Raw genomic sequence first — 26240 nt, forward strand, 5'->3', positions numbered from 1 at the left:
AGTTACAAACACACATTGCTAAGCTTCTTTCCAGGATCTTGAAAGGGACTCATGCAGGTGAGGGGCTCTGAAGTTTAAGCTTCCTCAGCTTCATAATAAATGAACCTCTGGGATTTGGGATTAATGGGTTATGCATCATAATCTTTCTCCTTTCTACATAATAGGAAATAGTTTTCCAGTTAGTATGTTGACACAGAATGTCTGATTTTCAGGAATGCATAACTGAGTGATATTAAGCAGATTCCTGTTCTAAGACTAACTATGAATAAAAAAAAATAAAATCAATGGGGGAAAAAATGACTTCAAGTAATCATAGCCAAAACTTCCTCTTTAGTTATTTACTTGAAGCAATAAGTGCCTACCAATTCTCTCTCTTTAAAAAAAAAAATATATATATATATTTCAGAGAGAAGAAAGGAGAGGGAGAGAGAGAGATAGAAACATCAATGATGAGAGTCATTAATCAGGGACCTCCTGCACTCCCCCTACTGGGGATTGAGCCCGAAACCCAAGCATGTGCCCTGACAGGGAATTGAACTGTGACCTCCTGGTTCATAGGTGGAGGCTCAACCACTTAGCCACACTGGCCAGGCTACCAATTCTCTTTCTATTTGGACTCGTTTGCTTTATTAGGTGTACCAACCTTGATTCTCAGCTTAATCAAACTGGCTGTACTTGTAAGTGACAATTACAAGGCAATTTTATTTTAATTTCCCATTGTTCTTAAAATATACTGTGTAGAGTTATTTGTGCCCCTGCCTGGACGAAAACTCATGCAGATTCCATGAAAGTTTTATTTCCTTTGAGTCAGAATACAAAAATTAACATGAACATGTTCAATCTTATGTAAAATAAATCTTTAAAGGTGAGTCCAATTTATCTTGTCCTTTCTCACTTCGTCCCTCTGCTGCTTTTCCCCATCTCACCATGGGTATTTCCTAATCACTTCCAGAATGTGCGCAGAGGACAGAAGACTAGATCAGGGAGCAGGGAAGCTCCAAGCTGATTGATACTAGACTGGCGCTTAGTGATGGCTTCTTGACCTCCTTTCCTGAGGTTTTCCCAACTGCATTTTCCTGGGCTAAGTAAATGAATCCCTCTCCCTCGTGGTCGCTTACTCCATTTTCATCCTTATGCCTCCCTCAGCTTCTTTAGGCTGTTTTTGTCCTTCAAAGAAGCCGTATCAGACAGGATCGAAGATGATCCCATGCTGGCTCCACAATCTGGTCCACGGAAACAATCATGTGTTCTCATGTATTCTTTGCCCCAACAGACTCTGTCTCCTCACATTGCACCTCTCTGCACCCTGCTTCAAAGCAGAAAGTCAGCCCACCTTTGCCCCATATATTTCCATACAAAAGTCAGAAACCAGACTTCTGCATCCCCAACTGTAAGTTCTCCTGTTGGCAAAGAATGAAGCACCCTCCCCCCTCCCCCCCATGGGGCGCTGGACAGTAGGACTCATGAGCAAATCAGCCTCTCACTATATACACAAAATTCCCTCCCCTATATTTATATCATCAATGTTGGTAAATGGTGTTGGAGGTTATGTCTTGTTTCCTACAGTCTTTGAAATATGTTAATCCTGAACTGGAAACTCACCTAAAATCTGTTTTGATTATCTTAGTACTTTATCTGAAACATCCATAAGAAATGAGAAAATAAAATACTTTTGCAAACCTCAATATATTCGGCACAGCATCTTCTAGTCTCTGAGTGGTAAGCAAGTAAGACATAGCATCCGCATTGGTTCTGCTTCCACTGATATCTTGGTACATTTAGTCATTTGTTTCAAAGGGTATCAAATATTTTATCCAGTTTGGTTTGAGTTTTTCCTGTGAGAATGAAGTTTACCATGTTGGATTACTATAAAACATCAGTGAATATTTACGATAGTTGTGTCAAATATTTTGAATAACATGATTACTGGGATCTATCTGTCTGTCTATCATCTATCTATCATCTGTCTATCTATCATCACCTATCTGTCTGTCTAATCTATATATCATCATCTATCTATCTATTATCTATCTATCATCTATTTATCTACACACTTAAGGCCCCTTTTTAGATATATCACAGAAGAAGGGTCAAGAAACTAAAAGAGAATAAAATGAAAATCAACAATCATAAAAAATAAAATGGAGGGTGTAAGAAAAGGAGACTGGATTACAAGAAACATGAGAAGATGTTTTTTACCCCTCAAAATTTAGGATCCATTACTTCTATGAGAGAAACTGTAAATATAGTTGCTTTGCAAATTATTTGTTTAATCCTTTCTTTAAATGTAAATCTCAAAAATTTAAATCATTGCATAGTATAAATTAGAAATAGTTTAAAAAACTCATTTTCCTAGAAGGAAAAGCTGTACATTTTTATACAACACCGATTCTTTTATTCTAGTGTATTCTACTCAGTATGTTAAGCATACAATAGGTGAAATTTCATTTTAAAAATATATTATTTGTTTCATTGTGTTTAGAACAGCTGACAGTTTTATTAATAGTGGGGCTATGTTGGAAATTTCTTCTTTCAAATGAATCTCTTAGTAGTAAAATAAAAAAAAATAATAAGTCAGATTCAAGGTCTCAATGGGTCAGGTAAAAATGCTACAGATTTAGAATGCACTACCTGCATATAGAGGTGCTTTGATTCTAAGTCTGATGGACAATTTTAACATAGTTAACAACTTCTGGTGGCGTTAGTTCCATGCTATCTATACACCACTAATGAGTCCCACTTTGCCTAAGTCATGCTTATACTGTGCTAAAGGATTTTTTTCCCCAACCCTGATGTTTGCTGGGCTGTTTGAGAAATGAAAATCTTTAACATAATCAAGAAAATCAAGTTTGGCACCTGCTTAAGTGGTTGTTTCACAATATGTTGAACAAATCAAGCTTAACTCTTCCGTGAATGCATTTCTGACTTTCACAGTGGACCTTGGGTGCTTATAACACAATACAGAGATGCAAGTGACACACCTGCTGGTTTATTTGAGGCAATTCTCACAGTTAATGCTATGAATAATTTTACAGTGGCATTTGGATGAGTATAGCTAATAAATCCCAGTCCACTTCTTTCTAAGTTCACTACTTAGCATTCTCTAATTTGCTGGTCTTATAGCATTTTGAAATTTAAGGATAAAGTTAAAGGACTGAGACTCTAAATTTCAACTATGAAATTAGACCTGGAGAAGATGTTAATTTGGGAATAATTTAAGATCACTTTTCACTTTTACAGGTAAGAAAATTGAGGTGATGCACACAGACTCAGTCTGTGATGGGTGTCAGAAAAACTGGTTGTGAGAGAGCATCGCGGGAACATAAACAATGCACCCGCCACTCATCCAGAGCTCTGTCAACAGAACTGAATCCAAGTACTTACAGAAGAGAGAATTATGCTTCCAATCTTAAATCATCTGAAATTTACTTAAAACAAGCATAAACTAATAAGTCATACTGCCTTAGGCCTGCTACTTTCATTCTTATTCATAAATAACACTTCACACATACTAAATGCTTGATAAATATTTGTTGAAATGAATTAAATTTATTCAAGGATAAATATAGTATAACTTATCTTTCCAGGGCTTCACTACATTAATATCAATTCATGAATTTCACTGACTCTGAGCTTCTACCCACTCAGGAATAGTATCTGTCCTTTACTTAAAAACAGTTGATTCTGAGAGTCCACAAAGCAGGTGGTCTCCAATGTGCTCAAGAAAAAGTTATCTTGTGTTGTTTTGCTTTGAATCAAGGAGCCCCACTTATATCTCTGCTCTCTGTACCTGTCATTTTAACATTGCTCCACAAGGCAGTGACATCCTGCTATCGTGGCCACCCTGCTCTACCAAATGCCAAAGGTGTTCTCTTATGAGGGATGCAGGTAGGGGAATGACTGTCCCATGTTCCTGTGAATCTTCTCTCCCCCAGCACTGCTAGGTGACATGCCCTAGTAAGTGGAGGAGCTAATATTTAAGGTTAGTCTGGTTTCTGTCTCTGAGCTACTACCTTAAGCTACACACCCTCCTCCACTCTCTGGGGATCATGCACAGAAATGCCTTTCTTCCATCTTCAGCCGAACAAACAACATTTGCTCTTAAATTTCTTGAATAGGTCTTTTGTGGTGGAACGGACTGGAAAGGGCTTCCTCTAGTTTCATTTTCTGTAAGCATCCCAGCTCTGCTCCAACTTCCAACCCAACTCATTGCAATAAAATAACAAGATTTTTTATTCTGTAATATGTATTTTATACTTAGCTTTTGTATTTTTAGGCTGACTCATTGATCTAAGACATACAGTTTTCTTTTGAAAAGCCACACGGCGCTATTCAATTGTTTGTAATTCTAAATGATGCACATCTTTTGGGATGCTGCTGCATTAGCAATAACTAACATCCCAGTGACTAAGACACTATTTTTTGCTCATGGGCGTGCAGGTCAGCTGTGATACTGCTGGGGTTGCTTGGGCTCGGAGAGAGTCAGCTGGGCTTGGATCCAGGCTGCGAATTGTATTCAGGCATGCCCAGTATTTCTTCTCATTCCAGGACTCTACCAGGTATACTTTCCTGGCAGATGGCAAAGGCACAGGTGGCAAGAAAAGCCAGTCAGGTATATTCAGTGCCTCTGCTTGCACCAAATTCATTTGGATCCCGTTAACCAGGGCAAGTCACATGGTTTAGCTCAGAGTTAGCAGGGAAGCATGGATATCCCCTTGGTCTACTGAGAGGCACGGTAATCCTGACACATGGAGGGGATTAAAAAGAACAATAATCCATTTTACTACAGTTGGGAATAATGTTAATGACAGTGGGGATGATGATGATGATATGAGCAACATTAAAGCTATATTTGCCCTGAAATATTAATCTTAATGTTAAGGACATAATTATGCCAGTGCAAGCTGTTTTCATGCCAACTGGTATGTTTGCAGGATTACAGCTTATGTTGTTGTTGCTTTTATTATTTTTATTACCATTTTTATTCTTATAGTTGTGTTTCTCTACCTTCAGTGATGTGACAGAAGAGTGAACTCTGACAATTTTGGGGCTCATGAAAAGAATGTTTGCACCCAGCTCAATGCCCTCTGCTTAGACTAAGATAAAGAAAACCAATTGGTTCTTACAGAAACAAGGATGAATGATAGCTTATCGGATCAATAAAAAAAGTATTGCCATTTGCATTACAATATGCCCAATGGACAACAATTTGCTTGGCACTTCTGAGTTTTTATGTTTCCATAGTATGCCGCATAAGTGCTTGCACTTATTTATTGCTATCAAGATAGAAGAAAATAAAAGTTACCCCATTAGTACCATAGAATTGTATTCCAATATGTTTCATCACCTGAGGGACATTCCACAAGCTGTGAAATTCTCAATAAAATTGGAAACCTCATTGAATTGTCTCACACTGAGTTGAATACCAATAAAACTACAATTTCATTGGCAAGTGCTGGCCAGCAAAAAATGGGAATCACATTGATTTACATTATCATAGCTTAATATCTTTTAACAGGCGTTGTCCCCTAGGTTCACTCCTCAAATAACTTTCTTCTATCTTTACACCTACCATTTCTGTGGTACTTCTTTCCTTAGGAATCTCATCTATTCTTGTGCTTTAAGCACCAATGAATCCTGAAATTGTATCTCCGGACCAACATTTCAGTCTCCTTGACAATCTGCCTTGGCTATCCTACAAGGAACTGAGACTTGGCAGGTTAAAAAACAAATCCATTCATTTACGTTCCTCAGTATTTCCCCAAACGTGCTATTCCTCTTGACTTTTTTTCATTTCTGTAAATAGGTCTAGTGCATTAAACTTAGAGACACCCTCCTTCTCTCACTTCTTTTATATTTAATCAGGGCAAACCCTATATCTACAATGCATCAATATTTTATTCCCACATTTCCATTTTTAGTCCATTTTCTCTACTGCAGAGCCTTCTAATTCTCGAATTCTTTGAAAAATCCTTTCAAATGTAGTTCTCAGGTTTACTTTTCTTGCTCTCTTAATTCATCTCTAAGACCCCACTGCTGATTAGGCTTCCTAAGGTGCAGTTCCTCTGCCACTTCATCTATCTTGGGGGTCTACATCAAGTGTCATTAACTCAATTACAACTTTTTCTAGTGTCATAACCCTACATAATGTCTTGGTCTTACGAATTTCCTTGTAAATTTTACTTCTCACCTATTACCACCCATCATTGATTTTTAAAAAATATATATGTCTTTATTGATTTCAAAGAGAGGAAGGGAGAGGGAGAGATAGGAACCTCAATGAGGAGAGTCACTGATCAGCTGCCTCCTGCAGGCCCCTGCTGGGGATGGAGCCCGAAACCTGAGCATGCGCCCTGACCGGGAATCGAACTGCCATCTCCTGGATCCTAGGTTGATTGATAATTTTTCAAATGTGATCAGTTTTGTGTTTGTGCCTCCATTTTCCCCTACCAGCACAAGATTAGGTGTGTCCTGATGCCAAAAAGGATGTCACTCATCTTTCATTCCTGTAATTTGTACATAAAAGATGAACTGTAATTTCTTACTAGGTTTAATCAGCAACAGCTCAACTCCAGCCTTGTGAATTTGCACTTTATTTTGTAGAAAAACCAATATCCTTATTTTTCTCCCAGTGGTTATGCAATTGAAGAATGGCCTAGGGTCACATCAATGTACAAGAACACAAGTGCACAAGTAACTATTGATATTCTTTTGCTTTGATTTATTGGAAAGCACTTTTTCCCTAAACTGAGGAAGACATTAATGTCCTCTGTTGGGATAAAGTGCCTATTAAAAATATTGGATATTGTTCTCACTAAAGAAGATTGGACCAGAAGCACCTGCTATTGACAGATGTGGTATAAGTTCCTTCCACAGAGTAGGTGTTATGTATATTTTGAACAAATGCATTTGGACGTGTTTTTGGTAAAATTAAATGAGGCATCCCACTTTGCCTTCAAATTTGGTAGGACCTGGATTTGCAGAAGAAAAAAGGGAGATATATAATTTATATACCCAATAATTCTTTAGCTGAGTATCCTCCACAGTTGCTGTTTTCTGTTTCTCTTTATTACCCAATCTAAACCAACTTGAACTGTTTCTCCCATGAGACTTCACGTTGAACATGTGCTGAATCTTGCAAGCATATTTGCTATGAGAATAAAAATAAACATGGTTCGTTTGAGATGATCTCTTATTTTCTTGGCTATTTTTTAGGTTGCATGATTCTAACAGTACATACTCTCCCTCAGCTTCTAGTTCATGAATTGACAGTAAATAAACCATGACACTCTGGTGCTAAAATGGACAATTCAGCAATTAAAGAGACAGAAAATGGAGATAGCATATTTACTTTAACACTGTCCGCATTATTCTAAACCTCCTAACAACAGTAATAAAATATTTTAAAAGAGTTTCCAGATGCGGTAGAAATTTAATTTTCTTCTCAGAAAGGGGAATGTGTACATAACTCACCAGAGAAGGCAGGGCTTATAAGTTATTCAGTTCTTATTGTGATAAAATTGGGATACGGAGTAATTCATTTTCCCTTTCAATGTGGTTGATACACATAAAGATAAATAATTGAAGCAAAAATTAATGTGTGAGCTACAAATTGTTACTTTGGGAAATATAAAATCTTGGTGGTTTCAATATTATAGATCAGAATCTCTCTCTCTGTTTTCGTCCTCATCAAGCAAGCGGCTTTGTGATGCTCACGTTGAGCCAGCGGTGAGTAGGCGGGTAGGCCAGGCAGCAGGGCCCAGCCTTTCCTAGGCTGCGTGCACACCAGCCGTGAAGCTGAGCACCTCGCCCACCTGTGGGGTGAGCTTTTCAGGGAGTCACTACCCATCTTTGCCTTATTAACTGTGTAAGCCACTGAGTGCTTCCTAGTGTACAGATCTGGGAGGTATGGGTCACACTGTCCCTAAAGAACTGGTTTGGGCTGATGTCTGATTCCAGGCACAGTGTTGCAGCAGATAGTCAGGAAACAAGATCTCTACACAGCCATTTCCGACATCAAGTTTAGTGCGAAAGATGTTGCTCTATATGTAAAGTATAATTATGTTTTTAAAAAGTACTCTTTTTCTTATTATAAAAGTAATTCATGGATTTAGAACCCTGGGAGATTTTTCACAGGAAATAGCATTTCCCATTCCATTGACAAGGCTGCAATGTGTTTTATTTGATTTCTTTTGCTATGCATGTGCATACATGTATGTATATGATCGTAGGTGTGTGCACTGACTATTGCATTTCAATATACGTATGTATACATATATATGTATACATGTATGCCTTTGAATCTTGCATTTTTCCTGTTACATTGTTATTGGAAATATTCCCATGTCATTAATTGTGAGAAAACATTACATGAATGACTGCATAACAGTCCAATGATAGATACAATCTGATTCATCTATCCATTCCTCTATTATGAAACATTGATTTTTTTTTTCTGTTTTTATTATAAATTCTGCTGTAGTGAATTAACTTCTAAGGAAAGTTAATTTTATATAAACTATAGTGAACTATCTTCTCTGAGTTTACTGTATTCTACCTAGCATATAGTTTTCATAGCAAAGACAGTTCTTTTTATTAAAAATACCTAACAATACTCCTTGTAATACATATTATTTACAAGTGAAATTACTTGCCACTTATTTACTTATTTATTTATTTATTTATTTATCTATTTATTTCTCATCAGAGGATATTTTTTCCATTGATTTCTAGAGAGAATGGAATAGAATGGAAGGAAGAGAGGAGGGGGGAGAAACATTGATGTGAGAGAGACACGTCGATTAGCCACTCCCTCATGTGCCCTGACTGGGGACAGGGAACCTGCAGCTGAGGCACACACCCTTGACCAGGAATTGAACCCGAGACCCTCTTTCCGCAGGGTGATGCTCCCACCACTGAGCCAGACTGGCCAGGGCCCCTTGCCATTTCTAAAACCCTAGCTCCTTTCCTCTCAGTTTTAGTTCCCTTTATTCGGCTGTGTTTTTCTGACTGTTCAATGCCTCCTATCTAAACTTCTTCCTTCTAGGCCTCCGTAACAATGTCTTTTGTAGGCTGACCTCCTACATAATGAACGATTTTTGTTTTCCAACACTCTCACTTTGAGCAACACCCAGCATGTAGTACTCAGTCTTCTCTCTGGCCTGATTTTTTCCCTTTAATCCTTCCCCTAGGGGAGATATATATATATATATATTAAATATATCTTTATTGATTTCAGAGAGAGAAAGGGAGAGGGAGAGAGAGAGATAGAAACATCAATGATGAGAGAGTCATTGATCGAGCCCGCAACCCGGGCCTGTGCCCTGACCAGGAATCGAACCCTGATGGCCTGGATCCTAGGTCGATGCTCAACCGCTGAGCCACGCCCGGCCGGGCCACCCCTAGGATATTTTTTCCATTGCTTTTTTTCCAGAGACAGTGGAAGGGAGAGAGAGACGCACACACAGAAACATCAAAGTGAAAGAGACACATCAGTTGGTTGTCTCCCCCACACACACCCTGACTGGGGACCTGGGATCTCGCCTGCAACGGAGGTATGTGCCCTTGGCCGGAATCGAACCCATCAGCCCGCAGACCGACGCTCTAACCACTGAGCAAAACCAGTCAGGGCATCTCTGGCCCTTCTCACTTGAGAAACTCATTCATTCTGAAGACCTCAGTAACCAACTCCATGTGAATGAGACCTGTTTTCGTTGACACACATCTCTTACAGTTGGGAAAGACCCTGGAATCATAGAACACACTATATGATTTTCCCCTTATTCCATATGCTTAATGTAATACTATCAGCACTGCCAACAGCAATGCTCAGGGGCCATTCACCATATAAACCAAGTAATGCGCAACTTACTTTCTATTCATCTACTTTAACCTTCCTGAAAATTCCATGAGATGGGATGGTGTTTTTTATTTCACAAATAAGGAATATGATTCCCAAGGTACTAAATATTTTGCCGAGGCCTATCTGACCCTAAAGAGCAGATAAACCTACTACACTATCCATTTGCATGTTAAACCATGCATTGCACGCAGGACATTGCCATATTTACAAATAGCTCCTTTGAAAATCAGTTGTTTTTTTCTTAATAACTAATACAAAACTCAATATAAGGCTTAACCCTGGAGTTCAACGATGGTCCTGAGAGAAACCAATTCAGAATTTGAACCTGAAATGTGAGATGATAGATGGTCCCCTTGTTAAATGTTAATGGTTCCTTAGTCCCACACTTGAGGGCACCCCTTTCCAATGCACAAGGCACGTTTTGTTTCCATTACCCCATTCTCTTCTTGCTAGACCTCAGCCAGTGCAGCTGGATACTGGGTGTGGACTGGGCATTTCGATGAGTGAACAACACGGCCACAGGTCTGCAGACATGTAGAACTATGGGGCTCAGCTTTGCTGGTGGTATGAGTCCATTCCAGGAAAAACGTTCTGTCTGTCCTGAGCTAGGCAGCTCCCGTCACCTCCTTGGCTTACTTCTTATGGCTCCAGAAGGCCTTGCTTTCTCCTTCCACCAAGATTGTCACTTTTGACTAAGATTTCTCTCCTGCAGAATGTGGTCTCACTGTCATTCATTCTCCTGATTAAGAAAGAAACTCATGACTCTTTTGTAGTTTTTCCTCTAGGCAGGTTACTTTTACTGTTAGCAACAGAGAAACAACACAAATTTAATTTTTAAAAAAATGTGGCAAAAATTCTACTCTAAGGGTGAGGAAGCCCTAAGTGTGTAGTCCCAAGGCAATGGGGTCTAACTGTTAACAGCATCAGCTTTGAGTGTAGACCTGGACTTGGTCCCAGCTCTGTCACCTGCCCAAGTGGCCTAACCTTTCAGCGACTCGATTCCCTCATGTTTACAATGGAAAAGCTGAGTAATTCAGCTAGATTTCATAGCATAGTCTCCAATTAATGTCTTCTTTGTTTTGTAGCGATGAGCAAAAAGGGAAAGGGGAAAAAGGAGGCCTGGTAGTAGCCAAGTGGAGTAGTGCTCACTACTCAGCCAGCTGGGGCGCTGTGGGACTATATAAGGTCAGTAATTGCTTCCCAGTTACTGTCAGTAAATACATGCAGTTTTGTTGATTTCAAGTCTATTAGCCAAAGATAATTATTGCATTTTAAAGTGTATTAAAATTGTCCTTAACTTTGTCAAACTGCTAAACTTGAAAAATGCTAGTATAATTTTCACTTCAAAAATCAGGTTATTTCCTTGATCTTTCCTCACATTCTTTTTCTTCCTTGCTGGTTGCTGAACTTTGTATTACCTCCTTAATTTTGCATCTTTGTTTCCTAGCATACCCTCATTTGCATTTCTAAAATCAGATGTTCCTTTCATATAACACAGTATCCTAATTAAAATATTAAAAGCTGCTTTTTGAATGAAGAGAATTTACATTGCCACGAAAAATGCTCTGAGTGATGCAGGATGTTTTCTTTCTGTATTTCAAAGACACCGTCTCTCTAGATTTTTTTCAAGTTAGGAAGTTAACCCTCTCAGTCCTTAGAGAAGAAATGCAAAGTGTGGGAGAGAAACAAGCAGCGGAAAGAACTGTGACAAAAGGAAAATGTGGAGTTCACAGTAAAATTTTGAAGAAAAATATTTTAATGTGCTTATTTTCTAATGAACTCCCACCAAGGTGTCTTGTTTTCTTGAATGACTGATTTTTTCATTTTTTTGGCCTTTCCATGCAGAGTAGAGCTCATCACACTGCTTGGTTCACAAGCTCATTCTTCTCCTTAGTCTGCAGAAATCCTTTCTCTTGTTCCACTTTCCCTTTTTCCTCCCCTGATCTCCACACTCATCCCAATCAAGTAAACCTTTAAAAATCTCCTATAAATATCTATGTGTGCCTTTGCGTTTTATAGTAACTAACTCATGCCTTATTCTGTATCCTACTCTCCTTACTCAACGTTATGATTTGGAGGTGTGGGTATGATCGCTCAACGCACCTCGTATTTTGTTGCTTTTTAGAAACACTCCATTCATCACTCTCACCCTGACTTTAGGAACAGACCCGAGGTGTCCTCAGCTTCCCCCACCCACCTGCAGAACCCCAAGAGGCATCCTGGAGGAGGCATGTGTGACCTTCAGACTCGAGGGCATTTTCTAAAGCCTTCAGTACAGCTTTACAGAAATGCTGGGCCAGTCTGCCTCTAGAAGGCCTCTCTCCTCGCTTCTGCAGAAGCACCCAATGCAATGCCACGCTTCTCTTGAATTTTGTGATTGTAATGGGAATAAGTGATAAATCAACAGGCCTGAGGCTTTGTTTCCTGAGTATTTGATGTTGATTGGAAGCTCCATTGTCTGTAAGGATTAAGGGAGTGGCGGAGCCAGGAGGATGGGGCGGAGGGTGAGTCGTGGGAAGGAGCCAGTTTGAATCAAAAGGAAGGAAAGGAGCAAAGGTCATAGTAAAGAAGTGAAGTTTCAGCAGTTACACCTAGAAGAGTGTTTTTACATGGCGAAGTACATGGGTGATGTTAAAACTTTGTTAAAAACAAGGATCTTCTACTGCATAATTTTTCATCAATTAAGGGATTCAGTTTTTCTGTTTTTTTCTTCTCTTTGCTATGTGGCAAAAAGAGAAAACTAAATCGATTTCCTCATTCCACTCTCTCGTGGTAATCAGCCCTACCCTGCCTGGGGGATACTTGGTCACAACTCCTCCCTAAGGTTTTTCATAGCTTTTAACCCTAGTTTTTCAGTTTTCTTCCTAATTTTGTAGCACTCTAGTGTTGGGCTATGTGAGTGTGTCAGAAGCTTGGTTAATTTTCTTTTATTAACTAATCAAATTTGTAGATGACCAAATGCTGAGAGGAATCGCCAATTTATTCAGTGAAAGAATTATGGTTTAAAAAATTCTTTTGGAATTATTTTGAAAAAAATTCTTTCTGAATTATGATTCAAAAACATATTGACTTAAATGAAACAGTCAAAATTCAACTTTGAAGCATTTAAGTATATCTAGCATTTGAAGAAAGTTTTAATATTCTAAAAATTTAATCATGCACATTTTTTATACTAAATATCACAAACATAAGTGATGAAGAGAACTATTATTGAAGAAGTTGCATTGTAAATAAATACACAAAATTGGCACATAATAACATTCTTCACAGGAAAACAAAAAGTATCTGAGTGAATGGTAGATGTTAAATGTGGAGAGAGGGAGAGAGAGATTCTGAGACTGGCTGTAGAGAGGAATGGAGACTTCTTGATTTCGGCATCTGGGAGTGATTTTAATGTTCTATTCTGGCTAAATCTCTTGTTGCACCTGTCCTGCTGCAAACAATCACATGCATGCCTGCTAGACATTCTCCCTATGAAATCCCTACTCTTTATTCTATTATAAATACCCTCAATTATTGTTTTGTACCTAAGTTAACTTATATTTCCTTATTATTGTTTTACTATTTCAATCTTTAATTTATTTTTTCCATTATAGACACTCTGTCCACTAAGTATTTACAGTTTGAAAAGTATAAAAATAGAAGACAACAGAATCCTCTATGTAGAGTCATATTCCCCAACATAATCAGAATTAAATTGTTTGATATCTCACCTACGTTTAAAACTTTATTGAAATGCATTTATGACTTTTTTTCTCCTAGGAGCTTTTTTGGGGGTCTCTGATTTAGACTAATTCTACATAGTGTTCTCTGAGGCACCTTGTAATTCCCCTTCTAAGACTTAAAGCATCTTGCTTCAAATATCTGTTTAGTTGTCTGCATTCGTTCAGCTTCCCACCCCTGTCCCCATCATGACCAGGCTGAAGACTCGAAAAATGCAAAGGCTCTTCTGCCTCACTTATCACTGTATTCGCAGCAACTAATAAAGCACTGTGCACATAGTAGGGTTAATAAATATTTGTTCCACATAAGAGGAATGATAGTAAAAGTGTATATCTTCTTCTTGCAAGTAACATAATAGCAAGAGTATTTCTCTATGTTACAGTATTTACTTTTAAGTATTTTTATGTGATTCACCATCTGCTCATTGCATAAAAATCAACTGCAAGATTGTTGGACTCTGACTTATGTTTATCACCACTATAAACCAAGGTTTTTAGCAGTGCAATCTCCCTCATCAGTTTCTACTATATCTTACTTTCTCTGCACGTCTGTAAACTGCAGCTAAATCTTTGTTTAAAAGAGACAGGAGCAAAGTTCTAATTCAAAGACTAATGAACATGGCAGAGCTAATGAGAACAATCCTAAAACTTTCTCTGTGGTTTTTCATTTGCCTGTTGGCTGATTTTGTAATTTAATGACATCACAGTGAGCACGAAAGATCTCCTTCCTTTCATAAAGTGTGGCCTCTGTTATTCTAGTGAAATTTAAAATTCACTTTCTGAATCTAATCACTAATTTTACATAATAGTGTTGAAGAAATTGTCTATCTTTAAATTTGTTAAATTTGTTATTTAATGTCTGGCGATAATCATTTATTCATTAACTAATATTATTATGATTAACTACAGTATTATGTGAGGTTCTGAGGCCAGATTAGTGGGATTGGCAGCCACGTAAACCAAATTTGTGACACATATCAAGATCAGAGTTATTATCAAAAATATGTACAGTATGTTAAGAGATGATTCTATTCTGTGTGGGCCTTTCATTTTATGCAATGGTTTCTGGGAAGCTCAGCAATAGAAGCTGTGGCCTGAGACTTAGATAAAAATTTGCTTGACAGGTAAGGGAAGATTTATCATATTTTTAAAATAATTTTTATACTTAAAGTACATAGCAAGGGACAAAATCTTGCCTTTTCTGAAAGCGATTCAAATATTCAAGCAAGTTCACTTTATATAGTTTAAACAGGAGAGAATTTTAATTTAAAATTAGAAATCTATATTTTTAATATATAAAATGTAAGTAATCAGTATAAAAACTATCAAGTGTGGAAATCCGTAAAGTATTGCCTCTTGAATCATTTTCAAAAAGTGTGTGTGAAAGCTTAATAAATTACCAAGCAACGATCAATTTCATATCAGAAAGGGACTTCTTTACATCTCGGAGAAGATTAAAGCTAGATTGTCATTATTGTCAGTGAAAACATGAATCAATGTAAAATATGGGTTTGTTTTTTGTGGGGGGTACTGGAATCATATCTCTTTCAGTTAGGAGTTCTGGGTCTTTTATGCAAATATTCTTACCTGAATGTATCTGAAATATCCTTTTAAAATCATCTTCAAAGTAAGGACAGATCAAAGTGCAGAATCTTGAATCAAAACAAGCAATGCCTTTTTAAAAACTCTTATTTTTGCTCTAGTTCAAAGCATGTTAATAAATGCTATCTCCTCAGCATCATTACAGAGAAGCACATTTCACATCGGCCCTTGCAAATGCTTACCCTGAAGAGCAAGAGGGACTTGTAAAAAACAGGATTGTAGGAAACTGTACTGTTTTATAAATTGAAGAAGAGCAGCAAATAGTAACTGTAAGAAGTGATTAAAGGTACATAATGGAGCCACATCTAAAACCTTCGTGCATAGCTTTGTCCTAGCACTTAGCACTTCGGATTGTGGTGAGATGTTTGTATTTCTTTTCTGTTACATAAACCTGTACAGGACGGTACAATGTCCTATTTATCCTTGTTTCATTAGCACCTAGAACAAATATCTGTCTCACAGTAGCTCCTTAATTAGTGTTTAAAGAACTAAAAAAAAAAAAAAAAAAACTCCCTTTGATAATGGGGTGTTTTTAAATACCTATGTCATGGACAAGATAGAACTTTGCCTCTTGATTAATTTTGTCATATGAATAATCTGAAAGGACTTGTAAGTGGACTAATCAAATAATTTTTACCCTGGGTTATTTTTCCACCCATTTAAACAATTGCATATATTTTACCTTAAAGTATAAAAACAACTTAAAATGACATCATCATAGTAAAGCTATGAAGCTTTCTCTTACCTTTAGTTTCCTTTGAAAACACAGTCAGGTTTCACTAATATGAAAGAATTTATAAGTTGAAATTAGTTATGAACTAGAGTTTAAATAAATTACACAAGGCTTTAAATAAATCAGAAGTCCCCAAATGAACATGTATTCTATTTTTACATTATTTTTAAAGAACTTAAATGAAATAACTGAATTACTGCTGTTTCATATGGAATAAAATAAATTCTTAGATTTGCTCTATAAAAATCTGCTGCATATTTATGACAATATCAACATTTAATAAGAATAGTTACAGCCAAACATACCACACATGGATATGCTTTGAAAAATATTCTATAGACTTTTAATAAAGCCTAAATATTGGTTTCTCATAAGATTGTCTCATGAGATGTCCCTTGGAAATAAAAATAACTAAATAAAACTAGAACTCTGTGGTGAGATTAAGACTCAAGTGGTCATAATTTATTTATGACCTGTCTAATCTGTGGATAATTGAGAGTTGTTGTTACAGAATTACAATGGTGTGGAAGGAAGTTTCTGTATTGAAATTGTTACCTTGCTTTCTTCCTTGTAGGAACAGACTATAAACTAGTCCTGAAATTAGGTTGTTTGGTCTGAGAATATCATTCCAATATCTATTCACCATAAATTAAATGTTGTTCATACTTAGTTAATGTGCCAAAAACAACAGAAAATATTTTACTTGATTTCCAAATAAGAAAAAAGCAATCATAGTTTCCATTTTATGAATAAGACTTTATAAATGTAGAAGTAGAGATCAGAGGTCAACTTATTCCCAGATGTATGTTTATGTCTGCAATGATATTGACACCTTTTACATCTATGTCTACATTATTGGCATCCACATTTATACTACATCTACGTCTGTATCTCAAAGGAGTTTCCTGAGGCCTCGTAAATCTGGAACCATGTTAACAGCAAGGAGCACAATTTATCTGGCTTCTAAATCCATCCACACAATGTAGGAACCCAGCCCTCTACAAAAATATCTCAATCGTTTCTGGGATTCTCCAGTGTCTCAAAGGTATGTACAGTCCCTTCATGTTCTCCTGCTCAGGCCGTTTCCTCACTGGTTATTCCCTGCAGAGCTGGTTAGAGGCAGTATTTCTCCAAGACTCTGACCTTCAGCACTCTCCAGAGAAGGTCAAGGTCTTGTCAAAAGAGCAGGTTCTTTGTGCTCCCAGAGCTGCAAAACCTCAACTAAGGAAAATAAAAATAAAGTTACCTAAGAAAATAATCAATATAAGACTGATTCAAAAGCTAAGTTGTCAAAATATACAAAATACATTTTATTGCATATACTCATTAATTAAAATAGAGTCTGAGTTTATAGTACTCAGGATCACTTCTAAATTCAGAAAGTGAGGAAAGATGGGGTAGAAAGCTATCTAAAAGGTCATAGAAGCATAGAAGTAATGGCTCAGTAAGTGTTGGTAAAATAAAACCTATTATATGGTCTCCAGAATGAAAAGCTCCTCAAGGGTCTTTGTGAAGCTCTTGGGGAACATAAAAATGTGTTCGTAAGATTTGCGGTTTGAGGTTACAGGGACTCAGGGGCAGGAGAGAACGTGGGCACATGGGATTGAGCAGAAGGCCTTAGGTGGTAAACAAGAACTTGTTAAGTACCTGCTGTGATGCATTCTTTGGAAAGTTAGCTCTGTTGGTTATGGGATGATGCTAAGGAGCCCAAGGCTGAGTATCCCTGTTGACCTCAGGTCAGTTAGGTGTGCTCTTCGGTGGCGTCAAATTACAAGAAAGGCTTGGCAGGCTCTTCACACGAGCTGCTTGGGCTTAGGGTACAGAGTGATCGTGAGAACTATGGGGGCTAAAAGAGAACTGTGGGGGCTAAAAAATGCATTTTCTCACATTTTCTAAATCCTACTACCTAGGCTAATAGTCAGATTAACAGAGAATTAATGGGAGAAAATGTCCAAAGTTTATGATAGATGTGAATGCCAGGGGGTGTCATAAGGTATGAGTCTCCAAAATGCATTGGGCAGTTGAGGTTTATATGTCATCATGGACGGAGGAAAGAGGGGCAGGGGTCTAAGATTTCAAAGGAAATCAACAATTTACAGGAAGTTGAGGAAAAGCTGAACATACATGGCAAAGAAATTCTCCCTAGGCAATCCAGAAACAATGGGACACAGACTGATCCAGATAACAGGCCCCAGCTTGGAGTCTTCCTATATACCATACTTAATTCAAATCAGGCTAAGGTGAGTATCTTAAGATTTCCTTCCAGAAATAGGTCTTTTCAACAATAAAGATAATTTTTTTAAAAAGTCCTACAAATATTCATATACTTTAATTTAAGAATCTCTCTTCTGAAAATTTAACTTGGAAAATAATTTGATAACTAGAAAAAGTTACATATATATATATATATAAATTTATTGTAGAGTTGTTTATGTCAGGCAAAAACTGAACGCAAGCTAAATGAAATGTCAAATCACAGAAGAATGACTTTTTCAGTTTTAGAACATTACTGTATAGAATGTTATTCATGAACAAAATGAAATATAATTATGGCAATTTAAGGGGAATATAGAAAAAACTCATGAGAGAATGCTAGAGAAAAAACCAGTGTGAAATGTTAAATACGTTATGAATATGACTTTTGAATATTTTAATACGAATATAGTTATTTGAATACACACACAAAAAGGGAAGCAAAAAACATATAAGAACCTAGTTGCAAAAGAAAATATTTGGGTTCAAGCGGTGGCAAGAAGTGTATTCTATAGACGAGGGCTGAGATATATAGGTTCTGCCGTCACACAGACATGGTTTTGAATTTTGGCTCCTCCATTTATTAGCTACATGACCACACATAAATTACTTTAACATTCTGTACCTCAGTCTGTCCATCTGTAATTCTGTGATAATAAGGATTATGAATCTAAGAAATCATTCTATTATTTTTACTCTAGTTATAAGGATTATTAACCATTACCCTATGTACGAGGTAATTCTAGCTTCATAAGGATGTTTGGCTCTTGAATGAAATAATTTATGCAAAGGTACTGACCTGGTACTGGTACTCAATATATATTTGTTGTTATTGGAGCAATGAGAATAGCCATTATTATTATTTTTGCTATTAGTGATATGTATTTTTCTAGTTTTCACTCTTTGATCTTAATGATCTCACCAAATGTTTAAATGCTTACCCTTAGGCAGGGGTCAAAAGCATACACTTCAGAATCAGGCATACGTGGGTTTGACACAAGCTCTGCAATTCCTTAGTTTTGCAGTAAAGAGAATGTTACCCATCTTCTCTGTCAGTCTCTTCATCTGTAAACAACCACTCGTGTGGTTGTTGCACAAATTAAAAGAAAATAATCTTTGTAAAGCACTTGGGAATTATTTGGTAAATGGTAGTTATTTAACTTAAAATTTACAATTCCAGTAGACAGTTGTATACGAGATGAAACTTATATACTGCAGTTGAGAAAACAGGGATATAGAGAGTCATGAAGCTGCCCAGCCACAGTACTAATAAGAGGCTGAGTCAGAACTTTAATTCTCTTTGTCTCACCTCAAAGAATAGGTTTATAATTGATATAGCATACTGTGGCTATTTTTGACTATGGCCAGCCATTGCTATAGCTACATCAATTTGAGGGGGGACATAGTAAATGGAGGGCTGGAAGTACAGCCCTCTGCAGTCCTAGCCTATAGGAGAGGTGTTATTGGGGGATGTGGGAAGTGGAGGAGCCTGGGCCTCACAAATGCCATCCTGTTTTGCTTGTCAGTAGGGCCCCTGTGTCTCCAGCTGCAGGGTCGCCTATTGTCCTGGCTTCCCACCAGCACAGAGGCATCCACGCTGGGTAACCCTAACTGGTGTATTGTGCACCCTCGCCACTTCTTTCCGCTCACACTCATATGGCCAGCAGGGTTCAAGGTAAGGAACCTGAGCCATCGGAAATACCTACCCAACTTGATATTGAATGACAACTGCTCAACTGTTCCTTCCCCAGCCCAGCAGGAATGGACTGCCCAGGCTCTGGTTCCTTCTCTGTAGCGGAATTCCTCACCCCTCCCTCTTCCCAGGTCTGGGAGTTAGAAAAAAAAAAAAAAGCTTGAAGGCACTCCTACTAACTGGCATCACGGACAAAAAGAGACACAATTTGCCCAGCTGGCATGGCTCAGTGGATGAGCATTGACCTATGAACTAGGAGGTCGTGGTTTGATTCCTGGTCAGGGCCTGGGTTTCTAGCTCAGTCCCCAGTAGGGGATGTGCAGGAGGCAGCCGATCAATGACTCTCTCATCATTGATGTTTCTATCTCTCTCTCTCTTCCTTTCTCTGAAATCAATAAAAACTTTTTTTTTTTTTTTTTTAAGGAGAGACAATTTTACTACCTGTCTCTGCCAGTTGACTTTGTGTAAAAAAATAAAATAAATAGCAGCCCTTTGTAAGGTAGCATAAAAAGACACATGACATTTAAATAAAAATGTTGTTAGTGTCTTAGCTTGTAAATGTTAAGTGGAAGTATATTTATTCAGATATTTCCTCCTTGTATATATTTTGAATCCACACTCAAATGTTTCCCTTTATATTCTGACTCCCATACCTTTTTCCATGTGTAATCACGTCAATCAGTTTTTCAGCCGAAGGCAGTGACATGCGGACAGAAGCGGAACACAACACGATCTGGTCTCCAATTTAATCTGCTTTTTGCTGCTCTCAAAGTTTGGATAAATTATTTTCTTTTAAAACTGGGAGTGAAAGCCTCATAAAGATGAACCACAGTTAAATAATATTGTGGGGGCTCAGGATGCTAGAGATGAGCAGTATTTCCATCATAACATCTTAGCTTGAGGAGGAAGGGTTCTTGTAATTGGGGTTGTGAATGTGTCTTTGATGTGGGTGAACTTGTTTTTGGAACTTCCTTTCTTCCCATGATTTTATGAATCAAAATGTAATGAGTTTTTATTTTCTCTTTCATCCACGAAAGTTTTCTCTTTTCTTTTCTGCTCATAATTTTTCCTTCCATTTCTTAATTATTTGGCTCCCACCTCTTTTCTTTTCTTTTTTCTTTCCTTTTTTTTTTTTTTTTTAAACGTTGGCACAGGAAGGGGAACTGGTCTGTGTGTGTGTTTTTTTTTTTTTAAATATATCTTTATTGATTTCAGAGAAAGGAAGGGAGAGGGAGAGGGAGAGATAGAAACATCAGTGATGAGAGAGTCGTCATTGATGGCTGCCTCCTGCGTGCCCTAGACTGGGGATCAAGCCCACAACTTGGGCATGTGTCCTGACCAGGAATCGAACCCTGATTTTCTGGATCCTAGGTTGATTCTCAACTGCTGAGCCACCCCCGACCAGGCCCGCCTCTTTTCTAGGTTATATTCCCTCCACTGTAAAGTTCATAGCTATAAAAAGGCCCAACCCTTCATTCCTATCTCTGAATTCTCCCTTGAGAGACAATGGCAAATCTCCAAATACCTACCAAAGAGTACTTGAGTACCTTATTGTCACCTGACATTTAACACTGTCAAAACAAAATTCATTAATTTTCCTCCACACCAACTTTCTTGATGTTTTCGTATCATCATGCTTCTACCCACAGATGCAAGCACTCTATACCTTATCTGTTCATATTTCTTGTGTTTCTGTTTTTCTCTATCAAATTCTATAAATTATTGATTCTATTTTTTCTGCTTTATAGTGTCTTTGAGATTTCTATCTTTCTCCTAGAATAATTGGAGAATTATATTTAACAAGTGGAAATATTAATATTGCAAACTTATGTTTGAATGATGTGACAGCCAGCCTCCAAGATGGCCCCTGATGATTTCTACTGCCTAATATTCATGTTCTAGTGTAATTTGTTCCCACATTGTATTGGGCAAGTCTGAATGGTTAATAGAGCTTGGTGGAATTGATAGCATGGCACTTTTGAGTGTCTGTTTTAAAAGACACTATAGTTTCCATCTTGGCCATGCCTTCTCTCTTGCCCTTTTCTCTTGGTTCACTTTTGCCATGTAATAAGCCCTGTGGAGAAGTCCATATGGCAGGGAACTGAGGCCCACTGCCAACAGTCAAATGAGTGAGCTTGGAAATAGATCCCTCGGCTCCAGTTAAGACTTTTGATGATTTCAACCCTAGCAGTTTGTAGCCTTGTAAGAAGCTCATCACCAGAGACATGTAGTTAAGCATCTTCCCAATTCCTGACCTACAGAAACTGTGTAAGTTCTAATAATAAATGTTGGTTTAAGATAAGTTTTGGGGACAAACTGTTATTTATCAATAGATAACAAATACAATAACTTTCTAACATCAATAGAATATTTATATGACTAAATTATCTTGAAGAATGAAAGACTGGAGAAGGGTTCAGCAGAGCTCTGTTGGGGTCACTCAGTCCTGGGGAAAGAAGTCTGTCCCCTGAGTTGAGAGAAGGCTCAGTGGCCCTGGAAACATGAATAATCTATACCCCCCAAGGCTCTGTTGAAAACAGTTAAGGATTAAAGGCATAGGAGATGTTAAAGGTTGTCTAAGTTAACCCAAAGCGAGCAACTCCTCTGCAGTCTTTTGACAAGTGACTAAAAGTATCTAAAAGAAAAATAAGAGATAGACTTAAGATGTTTGAAAGTTATGTGATGGCTTCAGTAAGGACCCAAATAGCAGCTCAAGCTCTGGTGAGAATGAGAAAAAAGTTGCTTCTTTGCCTTTTAATTTCACAACTAAGCGTTGACAGGTCTGTACCTATGTAGATGATAAATCTGGTGAAGCTACTGGCACAGTGTGTGGAATAGCTGGTGTACAGAATGTTTTTCCCTCTAAAAACAAAGAGTTCTTGCAGTGTTTCATGTTCAAGAATAAATTCATCAAACTCCAAGAGTTTGGGCCAGATTTCAGATAACAGGTAAGCATCCATCCAAGAAAGCAAGATTCCCTCGGAGACAGACTTAGTTGCTAAGCTAGCAGCATATGCTCCGTATCATGCCACCTTGCAGGATCAAGTGAAGACTAAAGCAGCATCAGTCTCTGTGGAAGTTTGGATGAGGTAACGACTTTAGCAGTAGCTTTATGAGGTTAGTTTCTGGCTTTAAATAAATACTCATTGACCTGTTTGGGCAAAACTCAGAAGATGTGAGAATCCGTGTTCCCATGGAGACTCCAGCCTACCTACCGCAGTTTTCTGGACTGTGATTCTGTAATTATGAAATCTGCAAATTGTAATGCTCTATTAAGATATTAACAATTGGAAATGAACAAAGGTCTGGACTTCTGATACAACATATGTGGTTCTGACTTTCATCGCGTTGGTTGATGAGCTGACAGTGGGGGCACATCTTGCCTATCCTAGAACCGTTCAACAAAAATTGGAAAGCTTTTCAAGGGGAATGACTTGATGCTGAACGCTTCTGCCTGACTTTCAAAAGAGTTCCAGGACAGGATGTGTGCAGGTCTTTCAATCTTTGAGAGTAGAAGTGTTTGACAAGGCCTATTATGTCAAACATAAGTAGCCATGGTGGAAAGTGTTATTGGAGAAAGATATACACCCATGCAAAAATAAAGTGAGGGTAAAGCTGGAACCCCATTAATTCATCATTCTGTTGATCTTGAGGTATAAGTCATTGATTCAACACATATGCTATTATAAAAAAATAGGATGGGCATTTTGATACATTTATTTACTAAGGTAGAAGAGGTAAGGAATAGTTCCAAGAATGAATAATATTGGAAAATATAAATTCACTAACTCTGTCTACAATATGTGTTGTAGCTATTAGAATGGTATTGTCTGGTGGATTCCTTATGTTGGGATTAACAGTCTGATTAGTTCCAGTATTATGCACCTTACGCTTCTATTTTCCTTCTTCACTTCTGTGATATTAACATAATTGAACTTTTTACACTCAGAAGTTGTATAAAACTTGCTTTTGTATGTTTTGAACACTTTGAAGAAACTGGGTCCATCACACAGAACCATTACAATGGTTTTAAAATGGAATTTCCAAATCCCAGCTATAGCAAGGGAATAACATTAAAAGGGGTAGATTTTATGAAGCCACACTTCGAACGTGTAGTCACAGTAACTTGTACTATTCCCTGTCTCTTGAGGATACGTTTTCATGGGTGGGAAGACAAGTATGACCAGTGGGTGGAAGGTGAGAGGCCCTGACCTCTGCATTGTGAAATGGTATCAATGAACTGAATATTAGCTGCTGCCTGAGAAAGGCACGGAGTCGTCAAAACAGAAAACAAAATCTCAACCCCAGCAATACAAGGGATATGAGAAAAAGTTACATTGCATCTGATGAGTTGCTATATGGAGAGGATTATAATTTCAACCCAACACATGTCTGATCAGTAATGGCTCTCTCAACTTCTACAATTTTTAAAAATTTTAATTTAATTTTTATCACCATTTATCCCTCCTATACTCTCTTCTACCTCCATGCAGCCTTCTCCCCAACCACACTGCAATTGCCACACTGGTGTCCATGTCAATGAGTACTTTCTTTTTTTCCGTTTTGCTTAATTCTTCCATGCCCTGCCTCACCCACACTTCTCAACTTCTACATTTAACAAGCCTTATTAGCTAGCTCATAAACCTTGGGGAGGGAATTTTACATGGAAGAAATTTGTAACCAAACCAACTGTACCACAGCACTTTTCTACTGGAAAATTGCACTCAACTTGGGGGATATATCAGTTCTGGATTGGTTAGGTGTGTGCAGAAACTTTTCATCAACATTGCAGAAGGGCCATTGTATGAAAGTGGACAATTTTGTTCTGTATTTGAAGTTTGGGGAAGAATTTTGTAGTATTTTCTGAGTTTGGATTTCTATGCATTGTTAACAAGAACTGAAATTTAAACTCTTTGGTAAAATTAAAGTATAAAAGTAGCTGGATTAAAAAAAATTGTAGGAGATGGGTAGAGTGTAAATGTATAGGAACTACAGATTCAAATGAGACATTTAGGTACAATTTTACTATTTGGAGGTTTTAGAAGATATATTAGTATCCTTTCCTGTAGAAATATGCAACAATATTCTCATGGTTATTTGATCACCTGATTATAGAAGCTATAATTAATTCTGAGTTTGGTAGCACTTAAAAATTTTACATAAATAGTTTTACTCTCTGAAACTTTTATTTGTAGTTCTCTATAAAATGGAAAAGCACTATATACTATTATATGTTATATATAAGTCATCTTAACACTAAAATTTAACTGAAATGATTGACAAATTTTGATTCAGAGGATTTCATTTTCCATGTTGAAAAGCAGAGGAAGCCCTGGTGGGTTTGCTCGGTTGGTAAGATCATCGACCCAATGCACCAGGGTTGCAGGTTCCATCCCCGGTCGGGGGCACATACAAGAAGCAACCAGGGAACGACAAATCAATGTTTCTCTCTCAAATCAATAAATAAAAAAAAATTAAAATAAGAAAAGCTGAGGAAATATAATATTATCCTGTTTATATTGTTTTATTTGCTAAAAGAGATAAGTAAATGGAATTCTGTTGCTTTCTGGCATTTCCCTCAGTCTCTGAGATAGTACTTGGTATACTGCATTTCAAAACTGATATTCTGAATTGTAAGGAGAATCAAATTTCAAGTTGTTTGGAGACAAACTAATTTCAGATTTTAAAACCATTCCAGCTCTACTTTAAGTATAACAAATTTATTAGAAAACTAAACTTCAAGTGAAATTATTTTCCTAAAATTCTACACATATGGTAGAGATCAACTTCATTGTATTCAGTAATAATTTTCACAATGATTACCTACTTGGACGATTTTTCAACACCATATTCCAATAAAGTAAAAAATAAAAAGGAAATATAGGTAAATAATGATATGTTTACTTTCTCTATTTAAAATGAAGCTTTCATATGAGTTGTGACTGAATAAGAGAGTTTTAGCCTGTTCTGGTGAGGCCCATAAACTGAACTGTCAGAAATTAACTGCACATGCCCGAGAAGTGCTGCTGCTGGATCTTAGCCTGGCCTCTTCAAACAGTCAGATTGATCATTTCCTCTGACATACTGGTAGAGCTAATTAGAAATTAATCAAAATGATTAACCTCTGCATTCCTTTAGCCAATTAATCACTTTAAAAGATGTCAAAGAAAAAACCCAAGAGACCATTTTAACTAAGATTTTTGTTTGAAATGAAAAATGCACAGAAAGTTAAAAACTAGCTATTTACTAATCTAATATATTACCCTATTGGGGGGAGGGTACCATAGACTTGGTAATATTCACAGGTTTACTTCATTTTATGCAGAATATACTTCATTTTAATAAACTTGCAACTCGAAGTAAAATTTGTTATTC

Source organism: Miniopterus natalensis, chromosome 4 (assembly GCF_054644295.1).
Source record: "Miniopterus natalensis isolate mMinNat1 chromosome 4, mMinNat1.hap1, whole genome shotgun sequence".
In the NCBI taxonomy this organism is placed as follows: Eukaryota; Metazoa; Chordata; class Mammalia; order Chiroptera; family Miniopteridae; genus Miniopterus; species Miniopterus natalensis.